At 47.7% G+C, this 20,614-nt stretch overlaps 1 protein-coding gene across 1 annotated transcript in view; it reads right to left on the bottom strand.

The window, feature by feature from the left end:
• The window catches only part of LOC129381473 (adhesion G protein-coupled receptor B2-like), a 495,955-nt gene that overhangs the window by 158,373 nt on the left and 316,968 nt on the right, over positions 1-20,614 (bottom strand). The gene's annotated exons all lie outside the window — the stretch shown is intronic.

Below are 20,614 nucleotides of genomic sequence, written 5' to 3'. Positions count from 1 at the left end.
TTGCCACACAACGATAAACGTCATCTGTCTTGTCCGCATTTCCTTTCTTTAACGCTGCGAGCCCGGTACTTCTCAGTAACGAACGGCATGCGCGTTATCAGCATGACATAGCATTCCTGACAGGAAAGTACCGGGCTCGCAGCGTTAAAGAAAGGAAACGCATCAAGGCAGATGACGATTATCGTTGTGTGGCAGATATACACCCCAAATGGTGCAAACTTTTTTTAGAGTGCACGCAGCACTGTTCAAAACGAGAGAAGGTTCCCTTTAGTAAAAGGGATAACCACATCACGCTCACAGAAGATAAAAGTAAAAGTTCAATTCTGGGGTTTTACCTTCCAGAACCTTATTTATTATGAGGGAGGCCGTAGTGGGGGACTGCAGAATAATTTTGACTACCTGAAGGTCTTTAACAAGCACACTCTTAAAACTATTACACCCTTACGGGTGTAATGCTGGTGTATTTATCTTTTCCCCTTGTAAATACCCTTGCAACGCGCTTCTTCGGGGGCGTTGCAAGGGTATTCAATAAAAAAACACCCTTGGAACACCGCAGTCATTTCAATTTACCCCCTAATTTTACGGGAGTAAGTGAACAAGCTTACAGCATATGATAAATGAACATTGGTAGTTTACGCTTTGATATTGCCTATACATGAAACGCGCGCTACCTGCACTTGAATCAGATAGTTGGAATGATTAGATCGGGGCATCTAGGCAGCAACGCACTGACTCCGAACAGCGGTCAAAAATGAAGTTTCCCACGAATGTTGATTTCGAACAGATGACACAAACGCGCCGACTTTGCATAGCCAGATATCTGCAAAAGGCTTCGCATCATCAATGGCAAAATTTTTTGCAATGCTATCACTGAATACTTAAAGGTATGCAAGCAGTTGGACGGCGAATGGTTAGGAGTGAGGGCTAACGGTAAACAGCTCACCAACTTACAGTTTGCAGATGACATTGACATACTCAGCAACGCTGTAAACTATTTGCAACAAACGTTTGAGGACCTTAGCGAAGAAAGTGTAAGAGTTGACTGAAGGTTAGTATACAGAAGAGAAAAGTAATGTTCCCCAGCCTGGCGAGAGAACAAAATGTCATGGTCGGCAGTCAGCCGCTAGAACCTGCGCAGAAATACGTTTATCTACGTAACTACTCGCAGGGGCCTTTGATCAAAGAAATTTCCAAAAATAAAAAAATTGTTGGGGAGCTTACGACAGGAATTACTAAAACATGACCATGGATCTTACTGCTAGTCATTGCTTTCTACCGTTACTAGCATATGGAGCCGAAACTTGGTGGCTACCAAACAAGCTTGGAAAGACGTTGAGGAACGCGCAATGAGCGATGCAATGAAATATTTTAAGCGTGACGATAATAGACGGGAAGTTAGCGATGTGGATTAGAGAGCGAACGGGGATAGCTGATATTCTGGTCTACATTAAGAGGAAGAAGTCGTGCTGGGCAGACCATGCCGTAAGGCGGAGAACCGCAGGTCTATTGTAGTTTCAGAATGGGTGCTAAGGGAAGGGAAGCACCGTCGAGGTCGGCAGAGAATAAGGTGGGCGTGATGGAATTAGAAAATTTGAAGGCACGTGGAACCAGCAGTTAGCACAAAGCAGGAGTAATTGGAGATCGCTTGAGAAGCTTTCGTCCTGCGATGGACATCAAAATAGGCTGATGATGATATGTGATGACATCCATGCTAGCTTTGTGGCATGTCATTCATGTTATGTCATGCATGCGTGTAATGCACGTCCTGATAGCTCAATTGCGTCAATTGCAGCGAGGATGGGGAGTAGCGGCGTAGCCAGGGGGGGCATGCCGGGCACTTGCAACGCTTACTAACAGTAACATTTTTGTTAATTATGGCACTGGCCCAGCTCCTTTCCCCTCCACGCTCAATTGGGACCCCCCCCCTCCTTAACTACACACGAAAAATTTTCTGGCCACGCCATTGTGGTGAGGGGGTGTAAGGTTCCTCTGGACCCCTAACCCTAACTTCTCAACGGAAGCGGGGGAGGGGAGCTGCCGCCGGGCCAAAAACCTTAGGCAGCCCAATTACCTGCTGCATTTTCTTTTAGACGTGAATACTGCTTTAATGTCATTACACAGTAGGATTCATGGCGATTCCAGGGCATGCCACAATAAAAAATCTACATACAGCCTTAGCTTAGTCTTAGCTTGAGCAGAACTTTGGGAGCTGGGCAAGAATCTCATAAAAAGAAAAGCTTCGCACCCCTCTTACATGCATTGTCAGCTCTGGATCACCACCGACTGCGCTTTTCCGATAAAAAAAGATCACACAGAAACTCCTCTGGGCGTTGCCTAAGTATGTGTAAGCATTGTGACACTTGCTTATCTACACGCAGTCCTATGTCATCATCAATGTTATGAAGCTTGATCCGACGAGTGTAACCGACAGCGCTGCGGCGACACGAGCTGCTGTGGTCGGCGGCGCAAAGCGAATGAAGCGAGCAAAGTACTGCCGGTGGCAGTTCCAGGTGCGCTGATGACGTTCCGTTCGTTTTGAGCCCTTATCGCTCATTAGCGCTTCACTCATCCGCGTCGAACCATTATCAAGCGTCCTCCGGCGGCGGCTGCTAGTGGCACGGCCGCGCGAACCACATCTTGAAAGGGAGCTGCAATGCGGACAGACTGTGCCCACTTCTTCGCCGTTTACTTCGCTTTGAAAACAGACGCGCGTGCACTTGAAAGTGATCTGCGAAAAGTGCATAGTGCGGCATGTGCTGAGAGCTTCGTGAGCGCTGTGTTCTCGCCGCTTCAGTCGCGTTGAAGCGAGAGCTAGCGTGAAGGTGAATTGACTCGCTGCTGTGGGTTCTATCTTGAAAGATATCGTACGGTACGAAATTGACGGACGCATGGTCTGTCTTGCTGGGTAAGTACAGAAATGCTTACGTATTAAAAAATCGCTGGGCCCACGAATTTCGCGATAACAACCAACACCAACCTACTCTCCCGCCCGCTGCTGAGCGATGCCGTCTTGGTCGCCCCCCCCCTCTCCACCCCCGGGAAAAGGGACACTATGCCTCTACCTCAGTTAAAGAAACGATGATGAAACGATAACGACTACAAGAACGACGTTTCCTAACGCGTTGTCCCATGGCCTTCGAGATTTGCACGCGAATCTTGCAGGAATCTTGCCATCATTGACCACTTAATGGCGCGAAAATACAAGAAAATGTTGTCAAGCGACACAGTAAAAAAAGGTAAACAGAGAACTGATCTTACACATCGTGTTTGGGGAAAAGAAATAAAAAATTAGCCGCAACACACGCCACTAGAGCCACCACCGCCGGCATAATGTCGGAAGGAAAAGTTGGCAACCTTTAACATCGCTGCTTCGACTCCGCAACGCCGCAACAGGCCCCGAAAACTCTCAAGTTCAAGAAATGGCCACAGAGGGCGAAAACATAGCCCGCGCGGTGCTGCTAAAAAACACAGCCATAGTACACCAATGAAAAAGTTCCCCCGTGAGCGCATTATCTCCCGCTAAAGGCGCCGTAGTAAGCGCAATTTTAACCTACAAGCTTTCTTCAAGAATAAACGAAGCGATTTTATTACATGCCAAATAGTGCAAAATTATCATTCCTAATTTTACATTGTACTCTTTAGTACCAACATTGTTGTTTTTTGCCATTTTAAACGCAAAATAGTGTTCAGCATCATCGACATCCCACATGACCTCTGGCCTGCATTTAAAAATTTTACCGGTATGTTCGCGTGCACGGTAGGTACGGATTCTTTGCTTCGTACATCGGCTGGTTATTTTGTGCTAACACCAGTTTATTGCGCTTCAATATCTCGCGTTATTTAATTTCGGGTGTAAGCCCGAAAGCTAGGTTTCGGTCGTGAGCCAATTGGAACACGTCTGCATCGAAATGGGAGCCGAATCCTGCTGCAACTGGGGACGGAAATACCGGTGAGTCGTTTAACATCGCTGCTTCAATCGCTATGTAATATATTCGTCTCGTTAACTTACAGGCGAAGGCAAATTAACGAACTAGATGCTGCATTAAATATGGGCAGGCAGGACCCTTCGTTGCTGTTTCCGAAATAAACTTTCAGTTGCGAGGTCATCGTTATACACACATTCACGAAAGAGAAAGCGATATCGGAACGCTCGTCACATTTTTCATCTCGTTATAGCGATGGGTTACTGAGTAGCCTTATCAATATATTTTTTTCAAATCCGCCAGCAACTTCTTTCGTTCACAGAACCGAAGAACCCTTTGATAAACTGAAGCTAAAGTACTGAATTTAATGTATTAAACAGTTGCACGCATGATGATTCACCCATATTTCCGAACTGTTGGTTCCAAATCTTTTTGCTGTTCAGTTTGGTTTACCTCAGGACATTTATTTTCGCAGTAGTGAATCGGTGCATCACGTTCATGCAGAAAAAGAATGCATCATTTCTAATAGATTCATGTCTTTCATCTATTTCTTGTGAAAGCAGTAGTGTGATCTCCTCTAGTGTATAAAATAGCGCACGAATGTTCTCATTTGTGGTCTTAATAATACTTAAGCTGTTGACATTCATTGTAATTAGACAGACATCAATTTTAGGGAGAGTAACAATATTTATTTACCATGCTGCTTAAGCACCTTAGAACAAACACTCTACATTTGCATGTGTTCTGTAGTCATAAACCATTACAATGTATATGTCGCACCTTTTCGCATTTTATATAGCAAAATTGTGCTTATCCAATTTCTGATGTAGTCAAAATTTCTGTTCCAGACATGCAGTAATGAGGACGGCACCAGCATAAAACAACACACTCCATGCACTACACAGAAGCTGCTGCCTGCTACAACAAGGTCATTGTGTGGACTCTGGCTGCTACAACAAGGTAAACAACACTTGGTTAAGAAATAAATATGCTTGATACTGACACGTGTACTTGTCTTTATCAGGCGACACGTTTCACCGCCTAACAAATGTTATCGCACAGCGCAGGACGCGCCTGCATAAATCAGAAGTTTCTGGAATGTTATCGATGCTTCCATCTGCTGTCTGTGACCGAACCTTGTGTAATCTGATCGCATGTGTGCGCGACGCGAATGATGTACAATTTTGTGGAAGGCACGCGGGTCCCAGCGATTACTCGGGAACATTCGACGACTGATGTATAAAAGCCGACGCGCATGACCCGCTGATCATATTTTCGACGATCGCCGACTGTGTTCGCGGCTATCGTTGTGCTATAAGTGTAGCCTGTTCTTGTGGGCACAGGTTCGCCCAATAAAATTTAGTTTTGTCCTTCATAGTATTGCTACTGTGTTCTTCAACGTCATCACCACGTGACATCTGGTGGAGGTGCTTTACGTTCATGTACCGGACGTCCCCGACAAGCCGTAATCCAAGCCCGGACCGCCAAGTCAACACCAACGTCGTCCCGGAACACCGAGCAAGCCGCCGGCTACAGCAGCTGCCCCCGGAGCACGGACTTCTACCTGAGAAGACCAAGAAGATTGTGGCCAAGGCAACCCCAATGGCAGCCCCAGCGTCCCCCATCGTGCTGCAGCAGCCCAGGGAGCCTCCGACGTTCCGCGGTTCAACATTCGAGGACCCGGAAACCTGGCTTGAGACGTATGAGAGTGTGGCTGCATTTAACAGCTGGAATGGCGATGACAAACTGCGACATGTCTTCTTCGCATTGGAAGACGCTGCCAGAACGTGGTTCGAGAACCTAGAAGCCACCTTAACGACCTGAGACCTTTTCAGAAGCGGCTTCCTGCAGACATTCGCATGCGTCGTACGCCGAGAACGAGCCCAAGCACTACTACAAACCCGAGTGGAGCGGCCTAATGAGACCACCGCGATTTTTACAGAAGAAATGAGCCGCCTATTCCGCCACGCCGACCCGGAAATGTCCGAGGAAAAGAAAGTCCGCCTACTGATGCGTGGTGTAAAGGAGAAACTTTTCGCCGGAATGGTACGGAGCCCACCGAAGACCGTCGAAGACTTCCTTCACGAGGCCACCAGCACGAAGAAGGTACTGGAAATGCGGAACTGGCAATTCAAGCGCCGCACGAACTCGACAAACTACGCCGGAGTTCAGTCACTGGCCACCGACGACCTGCGCGAGACTATCCGAGCGGTCGTGCGAGAGGAGCTACAGAAGCTGTTCCCATCATCACAGCCTCAAGTGGCTTCGGTTGCCGACGCCGTACGTGAGGAGCTCCAACACCAACTCGGAGTAGCCCCCGAATCGCCGCAGCCTCAGCCGCAAGCGATGACATACACCGCTGTAGCCCACCGTCACGTACCCCCTCCGCGTCCGGGGCAGGGACCAGTGACGACACACTTCCGTCGTCCGCCGCCAGCACGCCAACCCATCGCCCACGCAGCATTCCAAGGAAGACTGATGTTCGGTGCGCCCCCGACCACCGTCCGCTTTGCTATCACTGCGGAGAAGCCGGGCACATCTACCGTAGACACCCATACCGGGAAATGGGACTCCGAGGGTTCGCGGTTAACGCGCCGTGACCACAGATTTGCGAACGACCTCGCGATATCGCCGACTACCTCGCCGCCACTCAGTGGAGCCCTCGACGACCGTCCCATTCGCCGTCACCAGGCCTGGTGGAGGAGGTCTGACCTGTCGAGGAGGTCTGACCTGTCGCCGCAGCGCCAACCATACACCGGCCCAGCCCGGGGCCGCTCTGCGAGCCCATATCCGGAAAACTAAAAGCAGCAACCGATGGAGGTGCGGTTGCTGTTCGTCGAACTGACGAAGATCCTCCGCCGCCGACGAAGACGACCATCTCGACGACATAATAACGACACGCCACCGTCCCGACGAAGTCAGGAAGCCAAGACTACACCGACGACAGACGACTTGACGACGCGACGTTCCAGCTTCAGTTACAAATGACACAGCCGTGATCCAACGCCAAGGCCTAACTGCAACGCCAGACAAAGAACCACCGACCTCGACGTGCTTCTCGACGGCCACGCAGTTACCGCCTTAGTGGACACAGGGGTCCATTACTCCGTAATCAGTGGACACATCACCGCCCAGTTGAAGAAAGTTGAAGCTGCATGGGAAGGCCCTCCAATTCGAAACGCTGGCGGACACCTCATTACGCCGACTGGAATCTGCACGGCAAGTATTACCGTTCATGACCTGACTTACCCTGCCACCTTCGTTATCCTCCAACAGTGTTCACGAGACGTCATTCTTGGCATGGACTTCCTGAACCAACACGGCGCAATCATAGACCTGAAGTCGAAATGGATAACGCTGACGGAAGGTCAAGCGATACCGCCGGAGTGTTCTCGTAGTCACCACGCATTGAGTGTGCTCGAAGATGAAGTGAGCATCCCGCCGCGCTCCAGCATTATTTCCGTCGGCACTGTTACGTTTCGCCTACGACGCTCGGTATAGCCGGCGCGGATGCAACGGACGCCGGGGCTTCATTCAAAGCGGCGGACATTTTGGCCCGTGCAGCGCTGCCGTAACGCTTCCTGCCAAGCGCGTCCAGGCATGTTTCAATGCCACGTGTCTTCGTGTGTGTGTGTGAGTGCATGTTGGTGCCCACGCTTGTCAAAGCGCGGCAGCCGGGGAGAGGAGCTCCCCAACCGTGAAGCGAGGAGGTCTGACCGGCGCCGGCCCGGCGGATGCGTCACTTGTCTCAACGTGTCTCTCAGCGTGTCCGTGCCCCGCCGTCACGGGCGCCTCTCGCAAGCCGTTCCTAGGGTGCCTCGATGTCCTCCTCGCCCGCCGCTCCGTTCAGGGTGGATACAAGTGCGTCGTCTGCTACGGCGTCCGCCATGTTCTTGCCCGCTGCGAGCGGCGCGTTGTTGGCGCGCGTGTGGATGAGCGGTTTGACGGAAGCAATGAGCTTTTTTGATTACTTCGATTACGAATTTCTCTACTATTAAGAAATATTTTTGCACCGAAAAAATATGTGCGCCTTCCCTAGGGTCCCTCTTTTATGCCAGCTCAACTTCCTGTTTCTATTTAGTGTCGTTTTGATGCTGTCGTCTGGAAGTACCCTCGTAAAACGCGTTGCAACCATTGATCAGCGGCCTGGCGTGTTTTGTTTACGAACTGTAAATGCAGAAATTAAGTTGCGCGGCAATCCCTTTGTTTTACAGTGGGAAATGATGCGTTAAACACAAGCGTTGATAGAGGAATGGAAAAATTGCTACGCTGCCTGCATTTCTGTTCTTCGCGAACAGTTACGCCGTGAACCTGTGTTGCTTGTGAGCATGTTGGTATGCAGCCCTGGAAATTCCTATTGCATAAGAAGGTGCAGGTGGTAAAGAAACGAGGTCAATAAGTGATGAGTAGATACGTGATTTCGGTCACGACGTTTGGGTCGCCATGCAGGTTTTTATTATGTCAGCTGTCAGGAGGTGTCAATTGCCACAGGTCTTTCGTAGATCTCAGACCAACGACCAGAAACTACAATGAAGCCTTGAATTAACTTGAACAAAATAAATTAGAATGTCAGCTTGCAGCTCAGTTCGATAAGTTGGAAAAAAAGCGGATACCTTGTACAGACACAAGGTGAAAAATCAGCATGCACAGCAAAGTAAGAATAAACACATGAATGAAAACTATATTAAAAGAGCAACACAAATGAAACGAAAGTTTTTGAATTCTGGCGATGTACATTAAAATTTAATTTCAGTGTTCACTGTAGGCTCACTCCTGCACACGTCTTGCTTGCATGCCCGTCAAGTCCCGTTGCCGCGGCTTGATGCAGGTGCACACGCAGCCTCAGTCTCGCGTAGTTTGACACAAGGAGCTTTTCCACTGTTTCTTTGTGTTCCTGACAGGCGCCCGTTACGCCCCACCGCAACATCTTTGTCAAGTATGCGGTTACAGCCTTCAAAGGAGATTTCATGGTGAAAACGTTTTCCGTTCAGGTGGTGATACCATTAAAATGTTCCTCGCAAGATTTAAGAACCAGCATGACTGCATCGCTTGGGTACTGAAGGTTGCTGCCTTCAGAGATGTATTCCTTGAGGGACGTCAAGTACGCATGCTCACTGCTGCTTGAGCCTAACAATGCGGGCTTGCACTGCTCGCAGTGGCCAATAGATTTGAGGATCCCTTTTATAAGAAACCCACCGATATGAAACAAAATCTCGCACTCAGCTGATGTTACCTCTTCGACAAAGGGGATCTCCGAGTCGTCGATAGCTTCAATCTCGGCTGCCGTTTGTTCTTGCATACCTGCGGACAGCAGGTCGATCAGGTACTGTGCGTCATCGACATCGTAGCTAGTCGTTGACGGTGTGTGGAAGAATTGGCTGACACAAACAAGCTTCAACGCACACTTCACATCGTAGGCGCTTGGAACAGGCTTCCTGAGACGTATAACCGAAAATAGATTTTCCAAGCAGTCCTGGAGCAATCGGCTCGTGAGGAAGAACTTGTAGCCTTCACTTCTTAGAAGGACATCCTGCAGGCGAATGACCACAGCTGTGGCTATCAAGAAACCCGCCTGTGAGGGCTTCCATTGGGATGTTCTCCCCATGTTTGTTCCCCGAATGGTCTCAGACGCCAAGCACAATACGTCTATGACTGCGTGATATTTGTCCATGTGTTCAAGACTCAAGGCAGTTGATGGGTGTCGTGATGACATAAGAGCATACCACTTAAAGACAAGCTCTAAAAACCACGCTGTAGTTACCGCCTCCGGATCCAAGATCTTCTGCTTTATCAAGTACCGAATCCCGGCAGGAGCTTCTCGAAATAACTGAACGGCCACTCCCACCTTCATCTTCGTAAAATGCCCGTTCGACACGTGGATGTCCGAGAGCTTTGGCGTGACTTTCAGCTCCCGTTTTTTGCCAAAGTCTACCACTGCACGCACGTGCTCAAGTTTTACTTCCCTTGAGGGTCGGTCATGTTGACACTTGGTTGCATCACTAATGGTGAAAACGACAGAACTCAAAAGTTTGCCCCTGATATTCTTAATGGGACCCTGAAACGATTTTGACGATTTTCTACAAACGTACTGAGTCGTTAAAGTAGGTCCTTCTGATCATTAATTGACACATCTAAGTGCCCCACGTAAAGCGTGAAGAGAGGGGGTTAACCGAGGGTCCCGATTTTTATTAGTCATATCATAAGAAGCCAACAAACACTGACACCAAGGACAACATAGGGGAAATTACTTGTGTTTAATAAATGAAATAAAGAAACGATAAATTAATGGAAATTAAAGTGGATGGACGCGAAATGCGAAGGTTGTGGGTTCGGTTCCCCCCTGCGACAAGTTGTTTTTTCATCCACTTTAATTTCCATTAATTTATCGTTTCTTTATTTCATTTATTAAGCACAAGTAATTTCCCCTATGTTGTCCTTGGTGTCAGTGTTTATTGGCTTCTTATGATACCACGTAAAGCGTGTAATTTTTCATAAGGTTTTAAAAATGCACATCGCTGCCGATCGCAGCGCACTGCTCGGCGGAATTTTAAGCCGCCCCTACCCATATGACCGAAATCACCCATACGACGTCACTGGGGCGAGCTATCCGATTGGCTGACGAGGGCGCGTGATCGATAATTTTTCCAACTTTATGGTAAACAAATGATCTTCGTAATAGTTGGAGTGTTAGTTAATTTGTTTTCATGAAAAGAAAGTAACATAAAGTGAATGCGCAAGAACAATATTTCAGTACACTTAAGCACTTCCGGCACACAGCAAGTGTCGTCTGCTTGTGTTACAACGTACTCCATTTTGACGAGAGCTCCGCGGTCAGAGTCGGTCTTAGTCATTTCGCGAGCACTACGATTCGACTTTGTTGCCTTGTGGACTGCAAACGTAGCGACTGGCAATATGTCAAGCTGCGACATCGTGTCCCTCTGCAAGGCAGCGCACGAGAGAACTGGCTGCTGCGTATCGGACTGCCGCTATCCGATCGGCGCCAGGATTTGCGCGTTTGTGGCCGTCACTTTGCACCGGAAGATTACTAACGCAATAGCGTTTCGCGAGTCCGGTATTATGGCAAACGCAAGCGCAAGGGGACAGAGTCTGGCCGCTTGACTGTGCCGTAACGGGATGAGCCATGAGATAAGGGCAAATGTGAATGGTCTGCACGGTGCAGCCACCTGGTGGCACAGCACAGAGCTCAACCATACACAGTAGCAGCAACGAAATGTATTTTTCTTTGCTGCTGGTGTGTATTTTTCGCAGGAGTGTAATCAACACGTTGTTTTTTATAAATGTTTAAAATGCTTTACACTTGGTTAGAGCAATATTAGCGCTTTGTTTGGCTGGTTAAGCGCCGCGCCAACATGTGTATGGACCGTGCAGACCGATCAGGCCGCTCACGTACGTCTACGCTAAAGTTCCTTCATCAGCTTGAGTTTATGCCTCCAGTCATTTGCCGAAATGACCAGCTTGCCTGTGGTTACCGGAATACAAGACACGTTCGGCGCTACGACAGAATGCTCGCAACGCACGCTGCTACGATAGCCCTCGCTTGGGGTCGACGGCCAAGCGGCTAGCGGCGAGGTCTCGCGCGGGCGGGGGCGAGCTCCAAATCAACCGGAAACGGACGATGTGACGTCGCATCGTGACGCAAGCCAGTGAAGGCGGAGCTTAGCACCGCTCGCTTGGCGAACGAGTTGAGGAGGAAAAGCATGGCTAGGGAGGAGGGTAACTTCTAATCGCCTGTAGCTCCATTAATACGTAACGCTTCACTTAAATTGTGGTGCGAATGTTCTACTTAAGCTGTACCCTACGCGTCTACAAAATTTGTCCGAACCGTTTCAGGGGCCCTTTAGGTGCGTGTGCAGCATCTGCAGTGAAGAAGAGTTCTTTGTCTTCTAGACAAGGATGTGGTATCGAGCATATGGTGTTGGAGTTCCTGTGGCTAGAGAAGCAAAATTCACGCCACATTGCCCTGTTGGAAGAACCCATATCCGAAGTGACGACGCGGATTCTCAGGGAGATATCTGCGCAATCTTTCACGATATTCAATATGTAGTCTTTGAGAATAAGGCCGTCTATGCTCCTTTCAGTAAAGTGATAGGCAATCACTTGTTTCCACCGCCGGTTAAGACCCCCTATCATGAACACCAAGGCATGGTGGGCAGGTTCATCCGGCTTTGCAGGTAAAGTTGTTCCCCCAAGAACAACATCTTCAGCGCGATCAAGCTCATAGCCCCTGGCAATCTCCATCTCGTCTAGTAGCCGAACACAGTCTTTTTCAATGTCTTGCATACCATCCGCTTTCGTTTTTAGCAGGTCGATCACGTCAGTCAGGATACCGGGCAGAAAACTGAGTGCCTGTAGGCGACGCGCCAGAGTTCTGTTAGTTGGCAGCGGGTACCAGAGTTTCCTTAAGGTTTCATAGCCGGACGTCCCGCATGAAAATTTAATTTGAAGTGCTTGCTTAACATTTTGCGGAGACCAAGTACTCCCTTTGTTGCCATTGCGCGACAGTGCCTGTATTTGGTCTTCGTTAAGGAACTTGATGTTCTTTTCGAATGTTTCGATGTTACCTTCGAGCTTCTTAACTTTTTTTCGGAGACCTTGAATTGTTGAGTTTGCCTGGGTATGCAATTCTTGAAGTTCGCAGTATTTCCGTGTCAGGTCTGCGAGCTGCTTACTTAATTCTGCGCTAGAGGTACAAGCAGACTGCAGGTCAGAGACCCCGGCATTCATTCCACTGGCTGAGACTTGCAGACTTGCTTCGTCTGTTACCAGTGCACTTGAGCTGGCGTCGTGTGGGCTGCAATTCTGTCCTTGAGTCAGCTCAAACCTGCCTGGTGACGACATTGGGTCCATCGCAGCTTCATGATCATCAGTGGCTATGTCTTGTTGATCTTCAAGTAGGGCCGAGAGGACAGCGGGTCCGGTCCTATCCTTTGGTGCCTTTCTGTGACGAGGCAAAGCTGCGAAAACAAAGGATGTCATCAAAATGCATCCCATAAACAGCATTATGCAACAGCGGTACATGCCGCGAACGACTTTCTTAATGTCTTTTCACTTTTCTGTCGAAAGCACCACTTGTTACATTCGTTACACGCTTAGAACTCCTGTAGAGTGACAAAATGTAATTTTCGGTCAGGGTCACTAATTTTTCGTGCCCGGCGCCCTTGTTCGTGTATATATATATATATATATATATATATATATATATATATATATATATATATATATATATATATATATATATATATATATATATATATAAGTTACGTAGCAACAGCTTAAGAACGACCCCACCTCCTACCGAGAGATGAAAATGGAACACGCTGACAAATTCAACAACTTACGTCTGAAGGAAAACACTGTCGGCAACGCATTTGGCTTTAGTTTTTTCCATCCGTCTGCTCTGTTTTGCTCGAAGCTGTCCTCTTCAAAATGAGCCTGCGCGTTCATAGAAAGTCGTAACATTTATTTCCTTCGCAAGATATGACCAGTGTTCACACGCCTACATTTGCTGTGTTTCGTACGTTCCTAAACATTTTCCGAACTTTACTGCAACTGCTACATTTAAAACCGCACTATTATGTTATGCAAACAATTCCGCACGTGCGAGTAACGTACAAGTAACGTTAATTAGCAATGGTTATACTACAGGGTGCCAAAACACTGTCGAACTTTGGGCGCACCATTTTTTTCCAACCAGCTTTTTCCTGGTTGCCCTGCACCGTCCGGAAGGGCGAGATGAATGACTCAAATTGATTCGCCTGCAGCACCGAAAAGCTGGAAAACATCAACGAACGCGCAACACACCACGCCATAAACAACACAGACGCGCACATAGGTTTTCGGAACATGACGGAGACAGTCGAGATGTTTTTTTTTTGTAAACACTTTAATGTTACTGCTACTAGTTTGCTTAACTGGTAATCTACTTGTCAGCCCAATTTCAACTACCAGGAAACATTATACGCAATCTACTTCGATCATCACTAACGCTTAAGAAAGTCCACAACGGAAAAATAATTCCCACGAAGCGCCTCAGTACTCACACTGCATATGCACGAGGTGTCGTGGGCTGCCATTTGTCCCGCTTGATCCTTGCAGTCCACAAAATTCTTCTTTTTGGATCTCTTGGGAACTGAAACATTCGCCAACCATTCCTTGAGTGATTACTGCACAACGGCACGCAGCAGCCGGGCATTTTGTGCCGACGACACCCAGCGAACTCGTCGCAGCAACGTCCTACCACCTGCACCGTGCAGCGCGCGCGGCGGGCATGAAAATGGCGGCGGTGGCTAGAACGAACCGGTTCTGGCGGCACCGGCGCCGTCAAAGAATGTCTCCACCCTGAAAGGAGCGGCGCGCGAGGAGGACTTCGAGGCACCCTAGCCGTTCCTTCTTGCCCTCGACTCCGAGAGTATAAAAGCAGCTGCCCCGGACGCGCATTTACAAGCGCTCGCCTTTGCAGCCGGTCGACTGCAGCGCCGCCACCGCGGCACCAACGGCAACTATATATCTAGGTAACTTTTCGCCCTAGGGGAGCGTAGGTACCTAGGTGTCGTGTAAAAAAACCCACCTAGCTCCTGAAATGTCCTAGTCCCCATGCGCGCGCGCGCGGGGCCCATAGAAATATACCATAGCGCAGATAGTATGTGGTAGTATTGTTTGTGCCAACTCGCCGGAGTAGCTGGGTAGGTAGTTCATTGTGCGTGCACGCAAGCAGCACGACCACGAACGAAGCGATACAAGGTGGAACAGCGCGTTTTACGGCAATTGAAGTTGTGTTCGTGTGACGCGCTTGGTGTGTGCAAAGAGCAATTTAGTTGCGCGTGTGACGAATGTGTATGCACAAATAGCACGACCACGAACGAAGGTGGAACATCGCGTTTTGGCGTACCCAAGCAGCACGACCACGAACGAAGCGATGCAAGGTGGAACAGCGCGTTTTGCGCAATCTAGTTGTGTGTGTGTGCGTGGCGCGTTTGTGGTGTGCAGAGAGCGCGACGACGATCGTCTTCCACTGCGCCAGAGCAAACCGATTGTTAGATTCTACATAGGTATTGAACGGGCGTTAAACGTAGAGAAACACGGGATTGCGACGCGACTAGCCGCGATGCATAGCACTGTACGTACGTAAGTTTACAGCACCGACTTTTAATTCGGAGTGAATAAGGGACACGCCACGAGTGATTTGTATGTGGAGGTTAACTCATACGTGCATTAATTAGCGGCGGCATAAAAAAAAAGGGGGGGGGGCGGCGGGGATTGCTGAGACAGGTGCTCGAAAGCGTTTCCACGCATGTTTTGTCGGTGTACTCGATGAACTAAATGCCGCTTTGAAGAAATTGTGACGACATGTTGGCATGTGCGTAGTGGCACAGTTTGAAATGTGTCGCAGAGTAAATCCGAAAAGAACCGAAGCGTACCATGTGTAAAAAATGTGTGAAAACTACAGCTGCAAGCTTGCTATGCAGCATTGACCGATGTCGAGATATTGTTCTCATGAATGTAGCATCCATCGCCTTTGTACGCATGTGCTGGCTTCGGCGCACTATCATCGAGGCATTGGTCAAGGTTATTAAAATTGTACCCGCAACGAGCGCGTCACCCTGGTTTCGGTTTCGGTTCTCGCTGCTATTCGTGATAATAAACAGTTTGTAAATTGTGCTTTTTGTTGGCGATTCTCTGGAGAAGGGACGAAAACGAAAACTGGCAATGAAAATAAGCATCACGTAGAATATTTTAAACGAAAAACTGTTTCAACATTCCCTAATGCAACTCTATTTCTAAGGCTCTAAGCGCCACCTATTTCCGGTAGTCAAAATGTGCCATGGCGGCTTCCTGTCTATTGGATGTGTGCGTAGCATGCACGGAGGAAGGAAACTAAGGAGAGGCCCTGACGTCACTCTTTGTGAAGCAAAAGTGAAGCCGGAATTTGGCGTTGCTCATGGCGATGCTCCGCCTTTTGGGCCACCCTCCTCTCTTGTTTACATCTTTCGCGAAACCACGCCGCGCTGCGCGTGGTGTCGCGCGCGCTCGCGCAACATCTGGAAGAGCACGGTGCAGGTAACACAGCGCAACAAGACACGGTGACTAACGCAAACCCGCCCACTCAGCGCCTTTGCCACGTCCCGAAACCTACCAGAGCAACACGTGTGAGCGCTCAAAAACATAACAACGCCGCCATTGTGGCCCAAAAGGCGTGGCCATATAACAAAAAAAATAAAAAAGCAGCAAAAAAATGAGAACCTACTACGCCATTTCCGCCACACTTTTCTTCTAGCGCGCGGAGGGGGTAGGGCCTCTCCTTAGTTTCCTTCCTCCGTGGTAGCATGGGAGCTTCAATGGTACATCTCAGCTTTTTTGGTTATCCCCAGCTGTTCCTTATATTTCCGCGTAATAACTCTTTCTTGTACCCAATACAATACCGAATAGGGATCGTATAGAAGCTCAGAGGCTGCACCTGTCATTCACATAGACCGGTAAGGTAGCTGTTCGCGACCACTTTCAACTCATCTGGGATGTACATAGTTTTTTTGTGTAATTTATGCATGCTTAGGCATCATTTTTCACGCCGCCTGAAGTTCTCGCTGAAAGTACGCTTTAAATACACTGTACGCCTTAAATTGACACCCATCTGTAACGTGTTTGAGCCGTTATTTATTACGATTTTAACCTCATGCGCACTACCGCCCGTTTGTTCTGTTGCGCTCGCGATATCAATGTTTTTAGATCCAGAAGGCTGCTTCCGCATGAAAAAAGAGACTCGCCGTGTTAGATTTTACACATGGAAATTGAACGCTGTGACACGTTCTTTAAATTCACCGACTGTTGCAAGCGGTGGCATCATTGCCGTCGTCGAAGTGTTTATACAGGCACACTATAATAGAGACATACGTATTTGCAGTGCCAAATGAACAATTTGGTTATGATTTAGGTTTAACCACCGGCATCGACCTTTTCAAAGCCTTAAGGTTGCCAGATTTTAACGCCCTTCTAGCGGAGACGGCCATCCTGAGGCATTTCTGGTCGCACAAATACAAGGTTGAATATGTTCCTGCTCGTTGTCTCCGGCCGAAAGACCGTTTTCGGGTGCCTCGCTGTTCTACCAAGTACGGTCAGCGCACTCGTCATTACTTCATCCCTTCCTCTCTCAATAAACTACCAGCAAGCGCCTTTCGCGCGAAATCAAAGTATAAATTAAAACAAATTCTTCGTCGCATTAACCTCTAATCCATTATGCGGTTGGTTTCTTTCATTTGTATTAAAACCCTACATAAATTTAGGGTCAATTTATTTGTTTCATTTTACGCCTACTGATGTGTGTGAATAGAGCCTGGAAAGAATACTTTCGTTTTGTTTCAATGCCCTGCTCCCTGCTGACCTCATATGTATATTCCTGTCTCTTTTTGGTTCCTATTTTCATTTTGTCTTTTTTGGCTGTTGTCAATAGGATAATTGACGGATTTTAAGTGACATACAAATGCCTGATGTATGTTTTCTTGCTCTGTTTAAGTATTGTGGGTTATGTTACTTTGCATCGCAGGATACGTGGTTTGTGTGCAATTTTTTTGCCTCCTCATTGCTGTTTGTGTATATCCCTTGTGTCCGTGCCTGTTAACAATGCTTCTGCATATCTTGCGTTATCCGCGATATTACATCGTGTTAAACGCTGTCTGTCGGCTCTGCCCTTCAAGCCCAATGCGGCTTTGGCAGGCCTATTATGTATTAGTGTTAGCGGAATTCTGTGTCAATAAAGTATTATTAAAGTATTATTAAAGTATTTGGTGTTTCGTCCCTTGGCGCTCTCCTACTCGGCCTGACAGGCAGGTGTCACGGAGTGCGTTGCACTGAAAGCGCATGAGCATACCGCGATATCTACGCGAGCGTTTTATAGACAAATGCTCGATGATTTCTATCCCCAGCTGCCACTTGAAAGTGCGTTTAGTTAGCAAGCCAGCAGTAGTGTCTGCGCTTTCAAGCATACACTTGATCATACGAAGATAATGAGACAAAGTGTAAACACATGAATGACAGATTCAATATTTCTTGACACTCGTAAATCTTCAAACCTGCCAGTTGTTCGTTAGTGCGTGAAAAAGTGGAATTTTGTGATGTTTAAAAGCAGACATTGGTTCATCCAAACGTGGCTTTGCCTAGGCCGTCGCATTGTATGAATGAATTATCAAATGCATGGGCATTGGAGCAATGAGGTGATGTAGCTGAAAAATGCACCTTTGTTCTCTTTTCACTTTGCCTCATGGTATTCTGTCTCAAGTTTGGCTGTTGTCAAAGCAGCAATTGCGACTGACACAGCAACGCTCATCAGAATGGCATCTGTCAATGTCGGAAGTTGTCATTGCTCCTTGCAGCACATATGTTACATGGTCTTTGACATCTTCAGTACAACCTAAATGTGTTTCACAGCAGTGATTGCCTCAGTGCATATAGAAGCAACGAAGTGATCCCAAATACTTTTGCAGAATAACTGAAATGTGGGCAAGTTCATTCGGATTCATGATTATGGCAGATTTGAACCCAACACTGTGTAACACTACTACACAGACTGGCGTTTCGGGTAGTCGAGACAAGATTCTTATTAAAACCTCGTTGAGATTTGACAAACTGTTAGCTAGGTGGGATAAAGTAATTGTGATTCAGAATGGTAGCCTCAACATTGAGCACAAGGCAAGAGGTGAGTTTTTTATTGTGATCATTTTCTACAAGCAAGCACAATAGCGTTACAGTAGTACGAGCATCTTTGTAGCACATCCTTCCCTGTATAAAAAGGGTCATGTTGCTTACTGCTTAGCTGATATTATGCATTGTCCACTTCTATGGTGTTGATGCCCAGGATCTCTACAAAACGGAACCTCTTTACTACAGTCGTGTGGCTGCTTGTGTTCTTCTCCCCTAGCCAGAGGCATGAAGGGGGGTTCACCGTCACTGACCAAGTCTCATGTATAACCCGACGTTTCGGAACTACACACGGGTTCCTCGTTCACTGAGTTGGACAGGAAATCGTCGTCACCTATGTAGCCAGCATGTGACGTAATGAACATGCGTAAATGGCAGGGATAGTCCCTGGAGTCTGGTTCATCGTAGCTGACGTCAACTGAACGATTAGCGATTCTAGCAGCCGCCGGGATGACATGTTCTTTTCTTTGGCAACAACAGTGGCATTGTCCCGGTCAATCTTGTGACTATGTTCCTGCGCATGCTCAGCAAATAATAGTCGTGTGACTATTATTTCTTAGATCACGTTTTTTTTTCGTTTCCATGCCTGACCAGCCGAACTTTCATCGAATCCTTGATTATGCAGCCAGAGGCAGTGGCACTCGTTGTGTCCTGTTTGAGATGACTGGTCTTTTTGTCCGTGTCTATCCACTATCACCTGGGCTTATCTCCCGGCTGCTGAAGTGTGCCTGCATTTTCCAGCTCAACTACTCGGACATTAATGTCTGGATACGAATTGGGTAGATCTTGTATGCCATGCCCAACATCAGAGTAAGTTTTCTGTTTCTGCCAGCACTTTCGCTCATGCACTTTCATTTTCCTCCGGTCCGGGAGTTGTGGAAAGAAGCTGTCTGCAGTAGCTGGAAGTGTAGTCCTAAGCCTTTGGCTCGTAAGCATTTGCACTAGCGAGGAGCTATTTTTCAGAAGGCTCAGTCTATAATCGTGTGTCTTGTAGGCATCACCTGACGTCTCAAGGTAGTTGTTGGATTTAGTTTACGGTGGCTTCTGTGAGATCATTGCTCTGTTGGTAGCATGGACTGCACGCCATTTGTTGGAATTCTTATGAATTCTGCAACCAGCGAGCTGCGCCCTTTTGCAAGCTACAGTTTGTTGCGGTTCACGACCACTACACTATTGCACGCCTTGTGAAAACAGAGGCATTGAGTCGCAACCACAGGTACTGTCAAACTAGCCAGTACTAGCTCAGGATACCCTTACTAGTATTTTGTGACGATGAGCCACCACACCCCTCCAATAGAAAATATGTCCATAGTGAACTTCTGTAACAGCTTTTCTCAGAATCCCAATTGCAGGAGTGTCACCCTTCTCTTAGCCCTGTGGTGCTAGCATGTACGACATGACTTGAAGACATTTGCTGTTTGTATGTATTTATGATGCAGTACTTTGTCGTCTTGCTAGGCATTTATTGATTCCAAAGTGGCCTTCAAGTGAGAAGTGCTGGGTGGGTAAGCTCCTGTAGCTTCTTGGGCGCGATGGTTTTATTGCCAAAATATCAGCATGTCTTGGACTACATTGTCCTTGTAAAGCCAGAATTCTTTCAGAGGTTGCAACACCTTGTCCAGCTCTTTCGAGTGAAAATGCAAAGTTGGCAGCAGCATTAATCTAGCACTTGTTCTTTCTTCAGTTCTTGTAAAAAAGGTGGGGAGAGGCAGCATGCATAGCCTTCAATCTTGGTAGGCCCTTGTGGTGCCTGTTATTCTCCTTCACATGAGAACTTCACAGTGTATCAGCTGCGGGAAAGTCTTTGCCTAAGATGTACATTATGCCTCATAATGCATCAATCATGTGCACACTTTATAAATTGGGAAAAAGATTGTTGCCCCATTTATAGAATTTATCTCGAGCTTGCAAGAAAGAAAGCACTTCTTTCTATATCTGGGCATAGCCAGGCATTCTGTCTCTGCTAAGTATCTTGAGGCGTA

The sequence above is a fragment of the Dermacentor andersoni genome, chromosome 11, assembly GCF_023375885.2.
Source record: "Dermacentor andersoni chromosome 11, qqDerAnde1_hic_scaffold, whole genome shotgun sequence".
In the NCBI taxonomy this organism is placed as follows: Eukaryota; Metazoa; Arthropoda; class Arachnida; order Ixodida; family Ixodidae; genus Dermacentor; species Dermacentor andersoni.
The sequence above is the reverse complement of the archived record's forward strand: the minus strand, read 5'-3'. Positions and strand labels throughout refer to the sequence as shown.